We start from the raw sequence: 20,664 nt of genomic DNA, 5'->3' as shown, positions 1-20,664 counted from the left end.
CCTGAAAAGATATTGAATTTTGTCAAATACTTCTGCATCTATTGAGACGATCATGTGGTTTTTGTTCTTTATTCTTTTAACATAGTGTATTGCATTTATTGATTTTCATATGTGAGATCAACCTTTACATTCCTGGGATAAATCCCACTTGGTTATGGTATAAAACACTTCTTACATGTTACTGGACTTGGTTTTCTAGTTTGTTAAGGATACTTGTGTCTATAGTTATAAGGGATATTGGTCTGTAGTTTTTTTGCATTGTCTTTGTCTAGTTTTGATTATCAGGTTCATACTGGCCTCATAGACTGAGTTGGGAAATATTCCCTCCTATTTTATTTTTTGGAAGAATTTGTGAAGAATTGGTACTCTTCTTTAAATGTTTGTAGAGTTCATCGGTGAAGTCATCTATCTGGTCCTAGGCTTTTCTTTGAGGGAACTTTTAAAAATTACTAACTCAATTTCTTTACTTGTTATAGGTCTATATAGATTTCTATTTCTGCTTGAGTCAGTTTTGATACTTTGCATCTTTCTGGAAATGTATCCATTTTGTCTAGGTATCTAATGTGTTGGCATACAATTATTCATAGTATTCCTTTATAAATCTTTTAATTTCTGTAATGTAGGTAATGGTGTCCTCTCTTTTATTCTTGACTTTGGTAATTTGAGTCTTCCCTCTTTTATTCTTGATTATCTGGATAAAGATTTGTCAACGTTGTCAAAATTTTCCAAGAATCAAGTTTTGGGACATCAGTTTTCTGTAATGCTTTCTTATTCTCTTTTCAATTTATTGTCACTCTAATCTTTATTATTTTCTCCTTGGTAAATATACTATTAAATGTTTGCATAATGTGTTATAAACTACATTCTCATTTTGCTGACCATCTTTGGGCTTTAAGTTTTTTCTTCCTCCCTTTTCCCCCATTATAAATGATATCTGAGTGACCATTTCTGTGTAAGCATTTTCTCTGTTTCAAATACTTATATACATTAATAGAGGAGAAATGGCTTTGGAGGGGCATGCTGGTCCTTTAATTTACCCAGCTATTTGACATTGAACAATTTACTCAAGTTTAGGTTTCTTTAGAGATTAACATCCCTTTAGGATGTTAATCCTTTCTTGGCACCTAGGTAATGTTATTAGGTTTCTATGATTGAGATATCTTGGGCAGAGGATGTGAACATTTCTTAAAAAACTTGATACATAAAGGAATACTTTTTTGTTGTTCCTTCTTATATGAAATAAGAAAAGGAAATAAATACAGATATGGAAGGAGCCACTTCCAAAGTTCCAAGATAGGTATCTGAGGGATGTGATGGTCTTTTCTATGTGTCAACTTGGCTAGACCAGTTATTCAGTCAAACACTGATCTAGCTGTTGCTGTGAAGGTATTTTGTAGATATGATTAAAGTCCTTAATCAGTTGACTTTAAATAAGGGAGATTATCCTAGACAATCAATTGGTTCAATCAGCTGACAGGTCTTAAGAGCAGGGCTGACTCTTTCCTGGAGAAGAAGAAACCCACCTGAGTGTTCCAGCCGACCTTTCCTGATGGTCTGCCCTATGGATTTCAGCCTTGCCTAGTCAGCCTCCACAATCATGTAGGCCAGTTCTTTGAACTAAACCTCTTAATAGATATATCCTGCTGATCCTGCTTCTCTGATTGATCACTGACTCTTACAAGGAGGACCAAATTTAATGGAAAAAAGTTAAAAATTCTAAACCTCCTTATACTACATTTATTAAGGCTGTAGACTAATTTATTCAAAATTTATTGAGTGGTTACTACCTAATGTTTATTGTTCTAGTTGCTGGGACTATAGGAATGAATAAAATAGAGAAAATGCCTGTCTTCGTGGAGGTTACATAGCAACCGTAACAATATTGACCACCTGCTACAGCATCCACATGTGGAGGATAAAAAGGTGAACTATACCTTCTCTCTTGGACCTTGTAATTAGTCCATGAATATTTGAATTGGTATGAAGGAGCGTGGCACTGAACATGAATTTTAATTGTAGGAACACATAATTTCTAATGAAGAGATAAAATCAGGTATTTCAGAGGAGCGATGAGGTACCTCTTGAAGGGATATTTGAGATCTTTAGGGTCCTGAGACTTCTTTAACAAATAAAATTATATTTTAAAAATGAAACTAAGTTCATAAGTGTATTTAGATGTACCCTAAAAAAATCACATAAGCTTAAAAAAATTATAAAGGGAATTTTTAGTAAAGCCCCAAGAGGTTTCACTTTGGCTTTCTTTGTGAGCAATATGAACTATTTAAGTGTATTTGAAGAGTCCAGTGACAAAGAACAATGTGCAAATAGTGAGACGTTTCTGTTGTTCTCCACTTGAACACCTGGTTCTATTTCATTTTGTGCCTGCAGCTGTTGTGCAATTTGCCGAACCTTGAGCTGTTTGGACTCTGCTTTCTAGACTGGATTAGATTACAGGTAACCTCATGGTGGAGGTGTATTTTGGATCAACTTACTTTTGAAACGTTTCTGAAAGAAATTCTTTGGTAATGGGACTTCCATACAGTAGCTCAATCAGTATTGCCTTAATTTGCCAATTTTGGTGAGGCATTTTTTCCTTTGACAAAAACAAAACAAGAAGAACAAATGGGTTCTTTTTCTTTATTACTATAAAGAAGCAACAGCCTTCAGCAAACAGACGATAACAAACAACCTCCTGGAGATCTTGAGATATGGACCCGTAGTTTATAGTGGGATGAACATCTGTCGACTTGAGTGAGACAATCATACCCACCTACTGGCCTGCAATCCTTTCACCATTACTGAGCAATTCTTTTTTGTTGCCGGGAGCCTAAAGGAAACAATCACCTATAGCTGGGCTTGTTCCTTGTTTGCTCTAGAAGCCAAAACTGCCAGCACTGAAAATAGGTCACAAGTGACTAGCAGTCCCTGAGAGGCTCACAGGAAGTAGCTGCAAAGGTCAGGGGAGGTTTTTAAAGATTATCTAAGAGGCCAGTGAATGACAGGCCTACAGGTGTTTCTCTGCTTGGCATCTGGAACAGCCACGTGGAGGAGCTGCCTCGGAGACAGACTGACAGGTGTGGAGATGTGAGCCTGGTGCCTAAGCCCCATGAAGGAGGTGCCTTTGCTCTGTTGTACAAAAAGCCTATGACTATATACAGTATAGGGAAATCATCTTTCAGGACTCAAAGGATGATCAGGAAGGATTTACGGCATTAACTGCAGAAACCCAACACAATAGCCCCAAGTGGAGAGTCAAGGTTGCGATGAACAATCTCTGAATTAATTCCAACCCTGAGATGTTGGGATCCCATGACATCAGGTATATGTTTCTACTAATACTTGTTTTCATGGATCATTTGTTACTGAAGTTTATACCTTAATGCTGTTTCACTGAGAAAATTGTTATAGTACAAATGTCAGGGTACAGTTACAATCTTGACATTACTTTTCACTTGTCTCATTGGCCAAGAACACAATTTCAGAACCAGCTTGACCCTGGGAACTACTAGGCTCAATAATAACCATTGCCTCTCCCCGAATAAAGAGGCAGGATACCATAGAGTAGGGATCAGCCAACTTTTTCTGTAAAGGGCCAGATATTATAAATATCTGGGGCTTTGTGGGTCATATGGTCTCTGTCACAACTACTCAACTCTGCTGTTGTAACACAAAAGCAGCCATAGACAATATGTAAATGAATGAGTATGGCTGTGTTCCAATAAAACTCTGTTTTTAAAATCAGGCAGCTGGCTTTGACTTGGGGCCCTAAAGGGTAAAAGTACAGACTTTGGAGTCAGGTTCAAATCCTGGCACTATTACTTGCTAGCTGTGTGACCTTAAAGAACTTAATTAACCTCTCTGTGCTTTGCTCTTTTCGCATCTCTAAATTGATAATAGTACTTACACCACAGTGTTGTTATAAAGATTAAATAAGTAAATGTGTAAAGTACTTAAACAGTGCCTAGCAGATAGTAAGTGTTATACAAGTGTTTGTTAGATAATTAACCATCCTGTGAAGTAGGTAATATTATTCCTATTAAAACTGAAATTTGAAGAAATAAATATGTTACTTCTAAGAAGGCTAAGACTGGAACCTAGTTTTCCCATCTCCAGTACAATTGTTCTTTTCTCATCAGAGGTGAAATCATTACCTCTAAACACAGAGAAATCCTGGGAACAGCCTAAGGGGGCAGGCTTTGTCCCTAAAACCGTCATTTAAAGAGCTGCTTGCATTTCTCCTCTCCCTGTCCACAGGAGGAGGCCCTATAGGCAGTAGTGTGCTGGAGCTGATTTGTGTTGGCTCATTAGAGCAGACTGCTAAATTTTCAGGAATCTGTGAGCTGTATAAACTGTTGGTAGCTTGAAAATGGCCGTGGTGGGAGTATTTACACCATGAAACTGGCAGGTGCTCCAAATCAGGGCTTTTTTCCTCCAGGAGGCCTGGAGCACTAGCACATGAGTGGCTACATGCCAGCAGTGAGCACCCCTCCAAGCAGGGGTCCTATGATCTAAGCGAGTTTGTAAACAATATTCAGCGGCATGTGACCCACCATATCCTAGTGTACCATGGCCTGAGAAGAATGCGCATCCCTGGCTTTCTGTCTCGTGGCAGAGACAGAAAAGATTACATGCTTTGTTTAGCAACAGAAACGAGTCAGTGGTGGCCCCTGGACTCTGATTTCTATACATCTGATTCACAGCTCTCTTCTTATTCCTGTTCCAACACACTCGTGTGCATGCACACACACACACACACACAGAGGCCTGTGTGGTTCAAGCTAAATAGGGACAAAACGACCTAAGAGGGGCTAAGGGAAAGAGAGAGCTTGTTAGGCAAACATCATAAAGTACTTTTAATGGTCACTTTTTATAGGAAAGGCAGTGAGTGCTGTGGCATTTTGTTTTTAGTCTTCTAAATTTTTTTTTTTACTTTTTTTTTTTTTGGCTGTGTTGGGTCTTTGTTGCTGTGCACAGGTTTTCTTCTAGTTGTGGTGAGCGGGGGCTGCTCTTCATTGTGGTGTGCAGGTGTCTCATCGTGGTGGCTTCTCTTGCTGCGGAGCACAGGCTCTAGGCGCGCAGGCTTCAGTAGTTGCAGCGCATGGGCTTGGTAGTTACGGTTTGCGGGCTCTAGAGCCCAGGCTCAGTAGCTCCGCGGCATGTGGGATATTCCCAGACCAGAGCTCGAACCCGTGTCCCCTGCATTGGCAGGCAGATTCTTAACCACTGCGCCACCAGGGAAGCCCCTTTTCTAGTCTTTTCTAAGGTGAAGTCTTCCTGAACACTGTCCTCTAAACTGTGGGAGCAGCGGAAGAAATACAAAAGAGGGCTGGAGTCAGTCAGAAGGACAGTAAGACAAATCACTTCCTCTTATGAAGTTGTGAATCTCATTTTTCTTCTCTATAAAATGGGAAGCTTAATCATGCCATTGTTAGTTTGACATGGTGGTTGTGAAAATCAATGACAGTTTGTTATTCATTTAGTCGACATACTTGTTACTGAGGACCATCATTAGCCCGGTCCTCCACTAAGTGGTAAGGATCCAGAGATGGGTGAGTTGGGTCCCTACTCATGAGAAAGTCAGAATCTGGGTGTTTAAACAGATAATCCAAAGAGTTTGGATCCCAGAGGCTGGATCCCTGTGGCTTCATTTGGTCGTACTGATGAAGAGTTTGACCCTGGAGCCAAGTTGCCTGTGTTGAATCCTGGCTGTGTGTTGTTTATTAGCTCTGTGACTTTGAGTGAGTTATTTAGTATCTTTTCCTATTCTGTAAAAGGGAGTTTTAAGCTCTCCTCAGTTTCATCTTTAAACATTGAGATGATAATAGTACCTACTTCCTGGATTATTCCAAAGATTAAATGAGATAATACATGTAAACTTCCTCAGTTTAAAAAATACAGATAATAAAATCTATTAAAAAATACAGATAATACAAATAAAAATCTCTTTAAAAATACAGATAATAGTAACTACTGCTGCTTTTAGTATTGGCATTGTTGTGATGATCAAATAACACACAAAAGTACTTAGAACTGTAGAAACAAAAACACAAATTCAACATAGACTAATGGAAGACACAGACGCTAAACAGGTACTTGTTCAAGGTTGCAAATGCAGTAAAAAAGATGCACAGAATAGGGATGCTTAGCCTGAGAGTCAGGAAAGGCATTTAACAGAGATGACGTTTGGGAATGTAAGTTCATTCATTCATTCATTCATTTGACAACAAACATTTGAGAGTCTACCATATGCCAGGCTTCATCTAGTGCTTGATATATAGTGATAAACCAAACCGATTCCGTCTTTGCCAGTAGCTGCACCAAAAGATGGCTTCTGGGGAAGGCAGGGGAAGTGCTTCCTGTGTCCCTTCCCCTTAATTCCAAAAATCCTTTCCCCATTTACAAACATGGACAACTGATCCTTTTTCAGTTTTATATAAAGTGTCATGGAAGCATAGCCGCAAGACAAACCCTCATTCCTTCATCCAAAAAGACCACTACTTTTAAGCCCCTTCTAGAAAAATTCTTGAGTTGTAATCAGTCCTCATCTTCACAGAATTGAAATCAGGTGGGAGAGACAGGTGTTAAATATGTACATAAACTCACAGGTAATTAAAATTGTGGTAATGGTTATAAAGAAAATAAATGGAGGTCATCAGAAAATAAAGGAAAGAATAAATAGCCAGGGAAGGCCTTTTTCAAGAACTGAGGTACACGTATTTAAGGCATGAGCTGAACTTGTACGAGTTAGCCAGGCAAGGAAACAAGGGAAAGAGAGAAAGAAAAGGTTGTGCAAAGGCCCTGGGGCAGGAAAGAGTGTGGCATGTTTGAAGAGCTGAAAGAAGGCTTACTGTGGTTGGAATGAGGTGAGGTAGGAAAGGATCTAGGGTGGGGGGAAGGTGAGGGTGCAGGAATGCCACTGAAGGGGGAGTGATGGGCAGGCCGCGTCTAACCCTGGACTTTGTAGGTCAAAGAAGTTCACATTTTAATCTCAGTGAAATGGGAAGCAGTTGAAAACTTTTATCAGAAGCTGTGCTCGGAGTCACACACAGTAATACACTCTGGCTGCTGTGTAAGAATGGATTGGAGGGTGGTAAGTGTGAAAGTGGGGAAATCAGTTGGGGGCTGAGGTAGTAGTTCCAGGTGAGAGAGAAACTTGAGAGGTGGCTTGGATTATTCTAGTGGAAGTAGAGATGGAGAGAGGTGGAAGGATTTGAAGTGGATTTGATATTGGAATGGAAAGAATGATACCCAGGTTTCTGGCTTGAGCAGCTGGGTGGGTGACAGTGTCTTTTGCTGATGAGAAAGTCTGAGAACGTAGCTGGTTTGGAGAAGAAGGGGAAGAGCTGGGTTTTGGATAAGTGAATTTATGAGGTACCGGTGAGACATGTGAAGATGATATGGACGTATGGCCCAGAGACTCTGAAGTGAGACCTGGGCTGCAGGTATATATATATACGGTTGTGAGTTATTAATGTACATGCAGACAATAGCTACAGCCATGGTATTTGAGGTCATCACGGGGAGTGAATGTGGATCAGGGCTCTCATCCTTTTTTGAGGTTCCAGATGTCTTTGAAAAGCTGATAGACACTATACTTCTTCGTTTAAAGTATTTTCATTCAAGTTTAAGGAATTTATAGACCCCCTGAAGCCCATCCACAACTCCTGTAAGGTCCATAGATGACAAATGGGAAAAAAAAAAAAAAGACCCAAGCAATAAGACTTGTATATACAGAAAAACAGGCCCTGGATTGAGCCCTGGAGAGCAGCACCATTTAGAGGTGAGACAGAGGAAGTATCCACAAGAGTCTGAGGTGGCGCAGACAAAGACAGAGGAGCAATTCCAAAAGAGACTTATTGAAACTGAGAGAAAAGCCTTTCAAGAATGGGAGATAAGTGTTGCTGAGAGGTCTGAGAGATAAAGACTGAGAAGTGTCCACGGAGGTTGGCAACAGCAGTGACCTTTGGGAGGCCCAGGACTGTACTTATGAAGGGTTAGAGCTCTCGGGAGGAGGCATTGCCTGCTCCTCTGCAAAAACTGGAGTGAGGGAGAGATACTGGATGCAGAGGTGGGTTGATGTGTAGACTTGCAGGTGTTCCCTCTTGATGGCCTGCATTTTTTTCAGTGAACTAGAAGGTAAGGTGACGGTGAGAGAGGAAGACAATTGAGAACAAGGGTGGAAAGTGAAGTTAGAGCTTAGTAAGAGGACTGTTACCTATTTGGGGTTGTGATCAGGGGTTGGGTCTTAAAGAGCGAGTAGGATCAGAGGAGGGAAGGGCTGGGCTCAGTATGAACAGAAGTGTGGGCACAGAATCATTGTGGGCCAAGAGCCAGCCAGGCTTCCAGAACTTCTCAAGGCTTGCTCCACTCCCTTTCTCTTCATCCTGGGCTTCTCTTTTTTCTGGCTTGTCTTTCCCCTCAGCCTATAAACATGCTCAAGCTTTACCCAGTGACTCAGCAACTCCTCTCATCACTGTCCAAATTCTCTTCTTTCCATACCCAAAACATCTGTAACAGGAAACTTTATGAAATCTTCAATTGCTCTTGTTCTTCCTATAGTTTTCCCTTGTTTGGTTGTGTGTTGACTTATTTTGGGGATGTTGGCTGCTTTTTGAAGTCTGGAGCTTTGCGTGGTCTTTTAAAAGCCTGAGTGCATTGATAAGTTCATGCTGGGTTCCTTGGAGATACAAGCAACAGCCAGAACACGGGGGAACCCCTGCAGGATTTTAGATAGGTATGTGTTTTAGTTCACTCTGGAGGCTGCGTGGAGGATGAATTTGTCTGAAGGAGACTGTTAGGAGGCTGCTGTAATAGTTCAGGCTGGAGAGGATGGCTGGAACTTTTGCCAGTGGGAATGGAGGTAGAGATTTGAGGGTTACTGAGGTGAAATAGAAATGACTGGATGATTGGATAACACAAGAGGCTGAATCTAGAATGACTCACACTCATTCCCAACTTTCTAATTCTGATGGCTGTGGATGGTGGTGCCAACAGCTGAGGGAGGAGCTGCTATGAAGGCAGAGGATGAGTTCGGTTTTGGACAAGCTGAGTTCGGGGCGCCCCTGTGATATCTAGATAGAGCTGCCCGGTAGGCAGTTGGATATTTGGGTCTAACTTTTGTGGAAGAGGTCTGGGCTGGTGATCACTGATTTGGTAATCGAAACTGTGAGGATGGAGGTGATTTCCTAAGAGTGGAATGAGACGAGCTGTGGGCTTGCAGTGGAGTCTTCCATATAAGGTGCAGACTCACAATTGGTGGTAAAACAGGATAGAAAGGGGCAGGGCACAACTTTTTAAAAAAATGACATAGCCATAGTACATGACAAAAACTACTGAGAAGCAACTAGGTCCAAGATGGTGGAGGATTCGACTTCCAGTAGACCTTGCGCCTCATTATACGCTCATTGTAATACCATGCTAAATGACACACCCACAGGCCCATGACAGTTTTGAGGCCAACCATAAAAGGTCAAAAAGTGGAAATCCCCATCCCTTCCCCGAAACAGTTGAAATAATCTTCCCACTCATTCGCTTACGAAATCCATGCCATATTTCAAGGACTCTTGCTTCTTGCCTTCCGAGATGGCCCACACTCTGTCTGTGGAGTGCGTTTCTCTCTAAATAAATCTGATTTTTACCTACCACATCGTCTCCGAATTCTTTCACAATGAAGAAGGAACCTTAAATTCACGGGCAACAGTGGCACTTAAGGTGCCACCCAAGGAGGAAGAGGCTTTATTTACTGATGTGAGAACTGGAAGAGTTCTCACATCTTCTGAAAACCAAGACAGTATTGAGATTCCAGAGGTGGAAGTCATCTGAGCTGTCAAATGTAGCAGAGAGATTCAGAAAGATAAGGGTCTGCAGGATGCCTGCTAGATTTGGGAAAATGAAGGTCATGGGTTACTCTTGCCCTAACAGGGTGAGGAAAGGTGTTGGGGTGGGCGGAGAAGAGGGGAAGCTTGAGTGCCTAGTGCTGAGAAGGGAGGAAGTGCAGTCAGCAGGATAGACCACCGTTTAAGAGGTCTGTATGAAAGGAAGAGAGATAGTTTTGTTTTTAGAACCTAAGCTTGTTTAAAGGCTGAGGGAAAACAGTGACGAGCCAAGGAGCCCAGAGAGGTGAGGAAGGAGGCTTTAAGGGCTCCACGCCGCCAAGACAGCTTCTTAGAGTTTGCCCAACGCTTCCACGCTCCTTATCTCATTTAATCATTTGAGGGGGAAAACAAACGGTGAGACTGAGCCCAGGAATCGGGGAGTAGAGCTGTAGATCCATCCTGGTCCAGTGCGCAGTCCATGCCACGTGGTACCAGGAAGTGCGCGGAAACCGTCCAGCTCCACACAACCTACGGGCCAGGAGCAGCGTGTTCCTGGCTCCCGGTGAGGTGACATCGGTGCCGCGGACTTGGGGATGTGTGCTGCCCCCAGATGAGGTGTCAATACGTGTCACGGACCAAGGGTGGCAGCCCCCCGCCTAGTGTTATCATGTGCTATGAACCGGAGCATGAACGCTCCCTGCCCTCGGCAAATATGCCCAAGTGCTGTGCACCAGAGGTCGTTGAGTCTCCTCCTTTCTTACGCTCCAGCAGCTGGGAGTTCTGTTAGCCGTAAGGTGAATGACAGTAACAGTGATAGCCGGGCCTTAAGGGCGCGGGCAAGGTAGTCTCACGGCCGACAGATGGCGGGAGCCAGAGGAGGCAGATGGCTGAGCGCGCTCCTCGCGCGAGCCACCGAAGGGACGTCGCGAAAACCAAACTCGCGATTTGTTCATCCGGCCGGGGCCCTTCTCCGAGATAAATCTTCTGCGGAGGGAAGTATTTAATTTGCATCCAGCGCTGTCGGAAGAAACTCCTTACCGCTGGAGGCGGTGTAGTGGGTACGTGGGAGCTTTCTCTTGGGTACGTCTTCCAGTCCTCAGCCCAAGGTCGGGCGAGCCTAGCAGGTTGTTAAATGCAATTTATAGTTTTTGGTTTGTTTTTGGAGGGGGGAGTCTGCTGTTAAGGAATGAAAGGTACCTGGATTGCGAGCCAGGATCTGACCTCCTCTCCATCATTCTAGTACAAGCTACCTCTGTGACCTTGACTCGGCGCAAGTTAAGCTAGGCCCTTCACTGCGACTCAGTTTCCCTGTTCATAAAATGGGGATTTGGACTGTGATCTGGTCTGCAGGGCCAGGATGGCAAATTCCACCTCCTCCCGCCCAAAAAATGAAGTCCTCCATTAGGAACATCCCCTCCCCAACAGCCGGCTCCTCCGTAGTGCCCTCCCTCACCCTTTTTTTTCTCCTCCTGCCCGGGGGGACGGGACCAAACGGGAGGAGGTGGGCGGGGCCGCCCCTCGCCCCGCCCACAACGCCCCTCCCCTCCCGACTTCCCCTCTGCGCCCCTCCGCCTTCGGCGCTGGATGAGGCAATCACGTGACCTCACATCCGGCTCGGGAGTCCCGAGCTCGCCGCGCGCGCTCACCCGCAGCCCGCCGGCTCTCCCCGCAGCGTGATCCAGGCGCCACCGCGGAGGGGAGGGGGGGTTCGCTACGTCGGTGGCGGCGGAAGGCCGTTTCGGAGTGCAGAACGCCCCCCTCCCCTGCCTACCTCCCCCTGCTGCCCGCCCTTGTTCTCGCCCTGCTCCGGCTACACGCCGCCGCCGCGGGCGCAGAGGAGGAGAGCGCGGACGCTCCAGCGCCCGCCTCGGCCCGGGCCCCGCCGCGGCTCCTCCCTCCCCTCACCCCGAGCCGCAGCGTGCGGCGGCGGCGGCGCCTCGAGCTCGAGCGACCCGCGGCCGCCAGCGCCGGCCGAGGGCGATGGGGCTGGGCTGAGGCGAGGCGGCGGCGGCGGCGGCGGCGGCGACAGCGGTGGGCCCCGGCCCTGCGCGGCCCCTCGGCTGCTCCGGCCGGGAGGCCGCCGAGGAGACGGCGCGGCGGTGCCGGGTGAGTGGCCCCAGCTTCCCCGAGGCGTCGGAGGGCTGGGTGAGCAGGGCGTGGAGCCGGTGGGAGGTTGGAGGAGGTGAATGGTATTGTCGGGGGTGGCGGGTACCAGGTGAGCTCGTGGTCGGCCTCCTCGAGCCGGAATTGGGCATCACTTCTCGGGGAAGGTGTGTGTGGGGTGGGGAGAGGAGCGTTAAGACTGCGGAATGTCTATCTGGGACAGGTGAGGCGCGGAGGAGGGCACCACGTTGTGGGTGTGAAGGCCTGGTTGGGACACGCCGCTTGGGGGGAAGGCGAGTGTGTTGGGTTTGAGAGTGAGATGGTGGTCCAGCCCTTTCAGAAAGTACGGGAGATGGTGAGATCGAAGGTAGGGGTATTGGCAGGGCGCTTGATGGGTTTGTGCGGGTGCTGACTGAGGAATCTTCATTTTGTCCTTAGCCACGGAGTAGTGGAGCTCCTGGCCAGTCACCGCATTAAGCTAATTGAGGCCCAGAGAGGAAAAGTGACTTATGACTTGCTTAAGGCCTCTCACTTTGACTCTAGAAAAACCCGGGGCCCTTTCTCCAGTACCTCCATGACCGCTCTCATTAGAGCCTTTCCTTCTCCCCACATCATTCGCAAAGTTAGGTTCTGGTGGATATGTGACCTCTTTTTTTTTTGCGGGGGGCGGGAGGAGGGGGAGCGGAGGGAATCTGACTGGGGATTGACAGTAGTAATTCAGAGCTTCCCAGTTTGGAAAGCTTTTGTGACAGGTGTTTATCATTTCCTCTTCCCACAGATCTGACAGAAACATCCTTGGATCTTGGTGTCTGGACATAGGAGGTATGAATCACTCAGATAATTAACTACTTTTTCATCAGTGTTTTAGAGCTGTATTGAATGGTTACATTAGTGTAAAATGAATGGGTATGGAGTTGTAAACCTAGAAACAGAAACCTATGTTTCCTACATGATTCCAAACGAAATGAGTAGAACGTTTATGTATGTAATGACTATTTTAGATCTATGAATCAGGAAGTTAGAATTTTTCAAAAATCTAAGAAATGCAGGGACGTTTAAGATAATTGCAAAATGAATACTTTTCTAAAGACTTTGTTGCTAAAGTGAAGGTGTTCTGATTTGATTGTCTTTTGAAGGGCGATTACTTAGTTAAAAATGCTCTACCGGGCTTCCCTGGTGGCGCAGCGGTTGAGAGTCCGCCTGCCGATGCAGGGGACACGGGTTCATGCCCTGGTCCGGGAAGATCCCACATGCTGTGGAGCAGCTGGGCCCGTGAGCTGTGGCCGCTGAGCCTGCGCGTCTGGAGCCTGTGCTCCTCAACAGGAGAGGCCACAACAGTGAGAGGCCCGCGTACCACAGAAAAAAAAAAAAAAAAAGCTCTACCTTTGCTTAGAATTCAGCCTTTTAGTACCAAGGCACATTTATTAATTTTGTTTCACTGGAATATATGTGGTATTCTTTTCTTAGGAGGATTGTTGCTTTGCTGAATAGGCTACAGTTGCCAAAATAAATGTATGCGGGCATCCCATTCTGGTTTAGCGACCCTTTTTAAAGGCAAGTCAGTTCCTGGAAGTTGCTTGAAATAGTAAGCCTATTATTAATAATTGTTAAGAAAGTTTACTTTTGCTGCTATCCTTGTTTTTGCATTATCCACCATTAAAGCAGATGAGGATGAGACGGCTAAGTGAGATTTTTGAACATTATTAGAACAGCAAAGCCTGTTTTTGGTCAGGGGATTGGATAGGAAGAATGTTGACATTGGTTGGTTGCGTTATTTCCTAAGTAGTACAATTACAAAAAAATAAAAATATTAAGTAGCAATAAAGTTGACAGGCTTCACTTTGACTCTGTGTTCAAATTATGTAGTAAGAGGGCAGAGTTCTTCGTCCAGGCTGACCAGGAAGCTTTATTTGGGGTAGCTTTGGTTGTTAAAGTTTTAATTTACAACTGATTTGAGATAAATAGGATAAATTCCTATATAGATAGGAAAATAGTTTCACAGTAGTTAAAACAAAACTCTATAACCTGAATGTCTAAATAGTATTTTCTGATGAGTTTTCTACTTGGTTCTGCTTATTAGTTATTGGAACTAAAATCCTTCTGTTTAGTTAGCCCTAAATAGTTATTTCATTTAGGTAACATCAGTTTCCCATCTGTTGTATTTCGAGTATGGATTCTTATGTGGATAATAATGTGTGTTTGCTGCTACAGAATATTGTAGTAGAAGAAGCATGAACTTGGGAATCAGACCTGAGTTTGATCTGACTTTCTTAACTAGCTATTGACTTTGACCAGTGCTGATAGTTATTGAGTAAGCTTACTGTATACTATGCTTTGAATTAAACATGATGTGAATTGTCTCATTTAAACCCCATTTTACAGATGGGGAAACTGAGGTTCAGAGATGTTAAGTTGCTGAAAGTCACATGCAGCTAATCCGGTAAACCTAGAAATAGAAACCTCTATGTCACATACAGTAACAGAGCTAGGATTCTGGCTGTGTTGAAAGTCCCTTATACTGTTGCTTAACTTCCCTGTTCTGCTTTTTCTTTCTTTTTTTTTTTTTTTAATTAACAAAGGAGAATACTAGTACTTACGTCAGAGAGTTTTGAGGATTAGCTGAGAGCATATGTAAAGAAAGGAGCACTCTTCCTGGCACATAGTAAATATTCCTTTCCCCCTTCCATTCCATATACTGAATCAGGGCTGTGCTTGTTTAGCATGGTGGTTTTGTAACCACTGTGAATATAAGGTTTTAAATGTGAATATACTTTATTGCTGAAATGGATAGCAGTCCTAGGAAGTGGGCAATGCTGAATGATAATGGGGCATGCTGTGGAGTTTTGTCTTTAGTTTTTGTATTTTTTCCCACTGGTCTAGGTGATGGTGGAAATAGGAACTTCATGCTTGTGAATGACAATGAGGTGGTGGTTGTAGTTTCTAAAATCTTAGAAGACAGAAGTAGAATTTCAAAATGATATTGATTACTTGGTTCATCTAAAGCTGGCTTTTGTTCACTGGTATACTGGGTAACCTAAGCAGGGGACCTTGTGAACAGACCCTAAGTTGAATAGGAGTTAGCAGCTTATCACTAACTGGACAACATTCTTAAAACAACTCACAGTGGTATGCTAAAGGAAGATAATCTAGTGTCTGATGTCTACCTGGTACATAACCAGAAGGTTTGTTCCAGTGATGGAATGTGTTCTGAATGTGCTGTATAGCTCATCTGGTTAAATCTGGATCTAAGAGTTAGCTGATGGGATTTAGTCTTTGGTTTTAGAACATAGTTTTTCTGTGTGAAATGAAGCCAACTGGCCTGTTGGAGAGAGTAAATCTGTAGTCATCAAAACCGTATTCTAATTAACCCACTGAACTAGTCCAGGTAACAAGCAAGAAGCAAGGAAATTATCATTACAGTCTTACTTGAATGTTGTTGATCTTCATATTTTGAGAGTAGAGAAATGAGAGAGGATCAGGATTGGGCTACATATTTTAAGATTTAGGTTAAAAAGTAAAAGGTTCTAGGCTTATTTAATCTGGAGAAAAGTATATATCAATTACAAGGTAGAATGTCCTGAAGTTAATGGTAACTAGTAATTATAAAAATTGAGTTAAAAACATTAAAAACATATTAGATTAAAAATAGAGGTAATGTGAAATGTTATGAATAAATGGTAACTGGAAAAAACGATCACTGTTATAATGGTGAGTTGAAAATGATTTTTTGGTCCTCAGTAAGAAGGGAGAAAAGTGGAATGAAGGAAAGGGAGAGTTGTCCAAATAATCAAATATCTGAGACAGAGGAAAGTTGAGGATGAGGATTGCTGAAGAGTTTCCAGAGAGCTATCCCAACACCAGGCCTCATAATATCTTCAACCCACAGGCTTGTATTGGGACCTTTGCTAGGTCTGAGATTGTAAAATATTAACTCAAATAGCAAACTTTGAGGCTGTCCAAATTAAAAAAGGACTTATGTACCTTATGTATGTGTCTCCCCAAGGGAAGGGTCCACATAGATTTATGAAAATGGAGCTTCTCAGAGGCACGTATCTTTGAAGTTACAGGTGAAAATGCATCTTTTATCTTATCTATCACCAAAGGCCACTAATGCTAGTATGAGCTGGGAATGCAGGAAGAAATTAGTACCCTGTGTTTGAAGTCTGTTTTTTTGTATGTAAGATGGGGTGAATGAAGTGAGTTGTAATTAATCTTTTTTTTTTGTAATTAATCTCTTAATCAAAATTTCTCTCTTGTTGACTCTTTCACTTACTCGCTGTGGATCTTGCTTTTAAATAACCCGTTGAGGGAATTCCCTGGAGGTCCAGTGGTTAGGACTCTGAGCTTCCACTGCCCGGGGCCCGGGTTCGATCCCTGGTCGGGGAACTAAGATCCCACAAGCAGCACAGCGTGGCCAAAAAAATATATATATATCCAATGACACTCAGATACTAGTTAGATTAGAAGCATAATTTCCAGGAAAGGTGAGTTAACTATAAAGTAGAATTTCTTGATTACATGATGTGGAACACGCTGATATCTATATAATCTTCCTCAGAAATTATTAATAAAATTTATTTATATCTGTTGTTGGGTGATGAGGTGAAAGACAGGTCTGCCTCAGTGATAGCAAGCTAGATTAATTGACTGCTATTTTTTTGTTGTTTTTTAATTTTTTCACAAAGGAGTTTATGAGTTGGACATTGAAATAAGGAGGTATGAGATTGGAAAATAATAATGCTGAGTGGTTGTAGGTTATTTAGACTAGCCCCTTCTTTTTATAGAAAAGGAAACTGATGTCTGGAGAGGTAAGTGACAGCATGTTGGTAAAGGAGAAGCTTTCTATTAGTTGGGTGTTCTTTTCACCCTTGTCTTTAGTTTGTACTCTGTAGTAATGGCACATCTCAAAACTCAATGTATGTTTTGTGGGGTGTTTTTTTTTTTTCTTATTGAGAACCAACTTTAAAGGATTGATTTTGATCACTTGACAGACTTCTATTACATTTTTAGTTTATTTTAAAATAAGTCATGGAACAGCTCCCACATGTGTCTAGCATGGCTTCTTTACAGCATCCCTATTGCTCTCTTTTTCCTATTTGTAAAGTAGGATGAAAAATATGTTAGTAACTTACTTTGATATATAAAAGACAAGTATTTTGGTTCCTAATTCTGTCTGATCTAAACAGCTGAGTAAAATGAAATCCCCTTTTATGTAGGGGCTTTGGGCCTACATTCTCATTTAAGATAAAAATCCTGTGAAGTCAAAATTACCCATGAAAAAGTCATTTAGGAAGGCACCAGTTTGAAAACTGGTTAACTGACATATGGTTTTTCAATTCTCACAGCTAGTTTTTTCTTCAGCTATTAGTATAGGTTACTTTTTTCTGGAATCATAATCGGTTATGTGCTTTGGATTGACCAAGGAACACCAGATTTAGTCTCCGTTGCTTGCTCACTCTGGGACAAGGATGTGAGGGCAAGCGTCCTGCCGCCATTATTTAGAGTATTTTTCTCTCTTGTTTTTCTTTTTTCTTGCAGCACAGATAGTTGAATTGTAATTAAATCCATATGTGATGTGATTCCACAGTGTGAATAATGGAGAAAGAAATTAGGTGTTTAGGAAAATCTGCTATTTCCCTAGGGTTATACTGGGTGTTTTATACCACACAAAAAACCTAGCATAATTAAAGGGCTAAGTAATAAAGTTGGGATTATTGGGGCACTGTTGGTACTTTTTATAATTCTAGATGGATATTCAGCTACTATCAGTGTTTTTTGTTTCTGTTTGTTTTGTTTTTTTTGTTTTGGCTGTGTTGTGTCTGTTGCTGCTCGCTGGCTCTCTCTAGTTGCCGCGAGTGGGGGCTATTCTTTGTTGCGGTGCGCAGGCTTCTCATTGCGGTGGCTTCTCTTGTTGTGGAGCACGGGCTCTAGGCGCGCGGGCTTCAGTAGTTGTGGCACATGGGCTTAGTTGCTTCGTGACATGTGGGATCTTCCTGGACCAGGGCTCGAACCCGTGTCCCCTGTATTGGCAGGTGGATTCTTAACCACTACGCCACCAGGGAAGCCCTGACTATCAGTGTTTTTAAGAGTTAATGTCTCCTTACTGCTAGCAAGATTTGCCTTATTTAAAAACAACTCTGTAAGTTGTTAATGTTTTCCATGAAATTTAAAGTATTTGAACTTAAATATCGCTCTGGGGATAGCACAGTAAGAAAACACCAGTCGTTAAAGAAATGTTATGGTGACTAAAGATTTAACAGTCCTGTGCCCTGGGAGAGGGCATGTGTATTGGTTAAAATGTGGCCTCAGAGCCATATACAAGTGATTTTGAATTCTAGCCTCATCACTTACTAGCTCTGTAGTCCCTTAACCCTATTTAGCGTCTTCATTGGCTGAATGGAGGTAATAAAACATAGAGAATTGTGAGGATAAGAGGCTCAGTAATTGGTAAATTACTATTATTTATTAGTTTAATAACATTTAACGTATTCAAAACAAGTCACACTCCTGTGTGTATCTGTGTGTCGTGAGAGAGTGTGTGTGTGGGTTGTGATTGAGGATTGCTTTTTCTCAACTGGAGCAGCAGGCAATAATGACATACTGTTTAATTCCGGCTTTTATAGCAAAAATACCATGATTTTGCATCTTTGGTAGTGACATCCTATAAAGCTCAAGATGTTAATTTCATGGGTCTCTAATGTACATTTGATGTATATTTTTATCTTGATGTTTCTGGGTGTGTTTGCAGTCTCTTTTTCCCCCATCCTCTGTGTTAATGTTACCTGTTGTCTCTCTCCCTGGCTGCATTATAAAATTTAAAAATATGTTTATTTAATAGGATTTTATGTTTCCTTTTTTTTTTTTTTTTTGCGGTATGCGGGCCTCTCACTGTTGTTGCCTCTCCCGTTGCGGAGCATGGGCTCCGGATGCGCAGGCTCAGCGGCCATGGCTCACGGACCCAGCCGCTCCGCGGCATGTGGGATCTTCCCAGACCGGGGCACAAACCCGTGTCCCCTGCATTGGCAGGTGGACTCTCAACCACTGCGCCACCAGGGAAGCCCTATTTTCCCTTATTTTCATTTAGAAATTCTGGTTAGTGAAATGTGTCTACATCTTTTCTTTAAAAAGAAGTCTTGAAATTTTGTTTTACTTCTCTGGCCTTTGGATTGATTAGATGTAGTCACTGGTTCTTTGTAGACCAAATATTTTTTCCTTATTGTTTTCCCAAGCACCTGAGATGGAGTTCTTACTTACATGCTAATTATCATAATATAATTCAGTTTACTAAGTGAAATGTAAAGTACTGCAGGCAAGTAACCTGAGTAGCACTTAATTATTTGAAACACTAGTCTAGCAAATTGTTAGTTAAAATAGATTTTTATTCCATGGGTCCTATATAAAAATATACTTTTTATAGTTATCACCACTGTCTTAGAGTTAGTTGTTGAATAATTTTGAGCTAATCTACAGTTGTTTTCTGTTCAGTTTTTGGTGAGAAGAGTAGAAAAACTGCTTAATTTTGTCAGGTTCAAAAGCATCTTAATGTGTGTTTTCTCAGAATCCTTTCTAATCTCTGGTGCAGCCCATACCTTTCCCCATGTTACTTTAAAAGTTGTGCCAATTACCAATTGTTGTAGTGCGTAAGAGTTGTGAGTTTTATAGGCAGTAAGGAAGGAGGCTGGGTTAGGGCCACTTAGTTGAGCCCTAAGATTGTGTTGGCACATCTAACTATTGGATACTTTTTTAGTTCCTGTCTGTGCCAAGCACAGGGCTAGATGCTGGGTATATGTTGATGAGTGAGTTCTGCCTTCTTGGAGGTAAACAGTCTAGCAAGGGAACACAGAACTGCTGCTTTGCACACCATTCACATTGTATTCTTTGGGAATGTGGCCTCTTGGCACGTCCTTGGGTCTCTTTCAGTAGAGAAAAGTTCAGAATCTCCATCACGTACAAGTTAATCCATATCTTTATCAAACAAGGTCTTTCATCATAACTTGATTCTGTTCCATCTTTTTCAGCTCCATTTTCAGCCACTCCCCAGAGGCCATCCTGTGCTCCAGCTAGTTCAAGTAACTTGTATTCCTAACATTTTCTGGGATTTCTCACCTTAGCACTTCTGCATATGGTAATTCCTCTACTTGGATTCCATCTCTCTCTTATTTCCCCTTTTTACTGCTTGTTTGCTTGATGAACTTCACACCCGTCAGGTCTTAGATCAAGGGAGAGTTCTTCTCTGAAGACTCTTTTGTCCCTTGCCTGCCTCTTCCTCCCTCCCTGTGCCTCTCCGTGCTCCCAGTGCTCGCATGATACTTACTTTACTGCAGTGTGCAACCGCTTTGATAGGTTTGTTTACTTGTCTAGCCTAGGTTTGGCTTCTTGAGGTTAGAAATTTAATCTTTGTAATCTCCAACATTTAGCACGTACTTGGCACGTGTAGACAATGACATTGTAACAAATGATTTTTTATGAAATAGGAAGTAGTGATAAACCATACTGATTCTTTCTAGAATGCTAATTTAATAATTACAGATTTATTTTGAAATATTAAGGGTACTTGGGCAACATCTTGGTTTTCTCAATTAATTTGCCTTTTCCTAAATCAAACAATGGTCTAGGGTTGGATTTTAAGATATTACTTGGTTAGAATAGAGGCATTGTTTTTTTTTGCTTTGTTTTTTTGTTTGTTTGTTTTTGCGGTACGTGGGCCTCTCACTGTTGTGGCTTCTCCCGTTGCGGAGGCTCCGGA

General features: G+C 42.6%; 1 protein-coding gene across 6 annotated transcripts in view; it reads left to right on the top strand.

Moving 5' to 3' along the window:
- The first annotated feature begins 11,861 nt into the window (after positions 1-11,861).
- The window catches only part of ATP13A3 (ATPase 13A3), an 80,470-nt gene continuing 71,667 nt past the window's right edge, over positions 11,862-20,664 (top strand). For 5 of the 6 annotated variants that reach the window (XM_067738460.1, XM_067738463.1, XM_067738464.1 and 2 more), the window contains exon 1: positions 12,697-12,740. The gene's annotated coding sequence lies outside the window, so the exon portion shown is untranslated. Of the gene's footprint in view, positions 11,922-12,696; positions 12,741-20,664 lie in introns of those variants that run through there. The other variant, XM_067738462.1, reaches the window with a different exon arrangement.

Source organism: Pseudorca crassidens, chromosome 5 (genome assembly GCF_039906515.1).
Source record: "Pseudorca crassidens isolate mPseCra1 chromosome 5, mPseCra1.hap1, whole genome shotgun sequence".
Lineage (NCBI taxonomy): Eukaryota > Metazoa > Chordata > Mammalia > Artiodactyla > Delphinidae > Pseudorca > Pseudorca crassidens.
The sequence above is the reverse complement of the archived record's forward strand: the minus strand, read 5'-3'. Positions and strand labels throughout refer to the sequence as shown.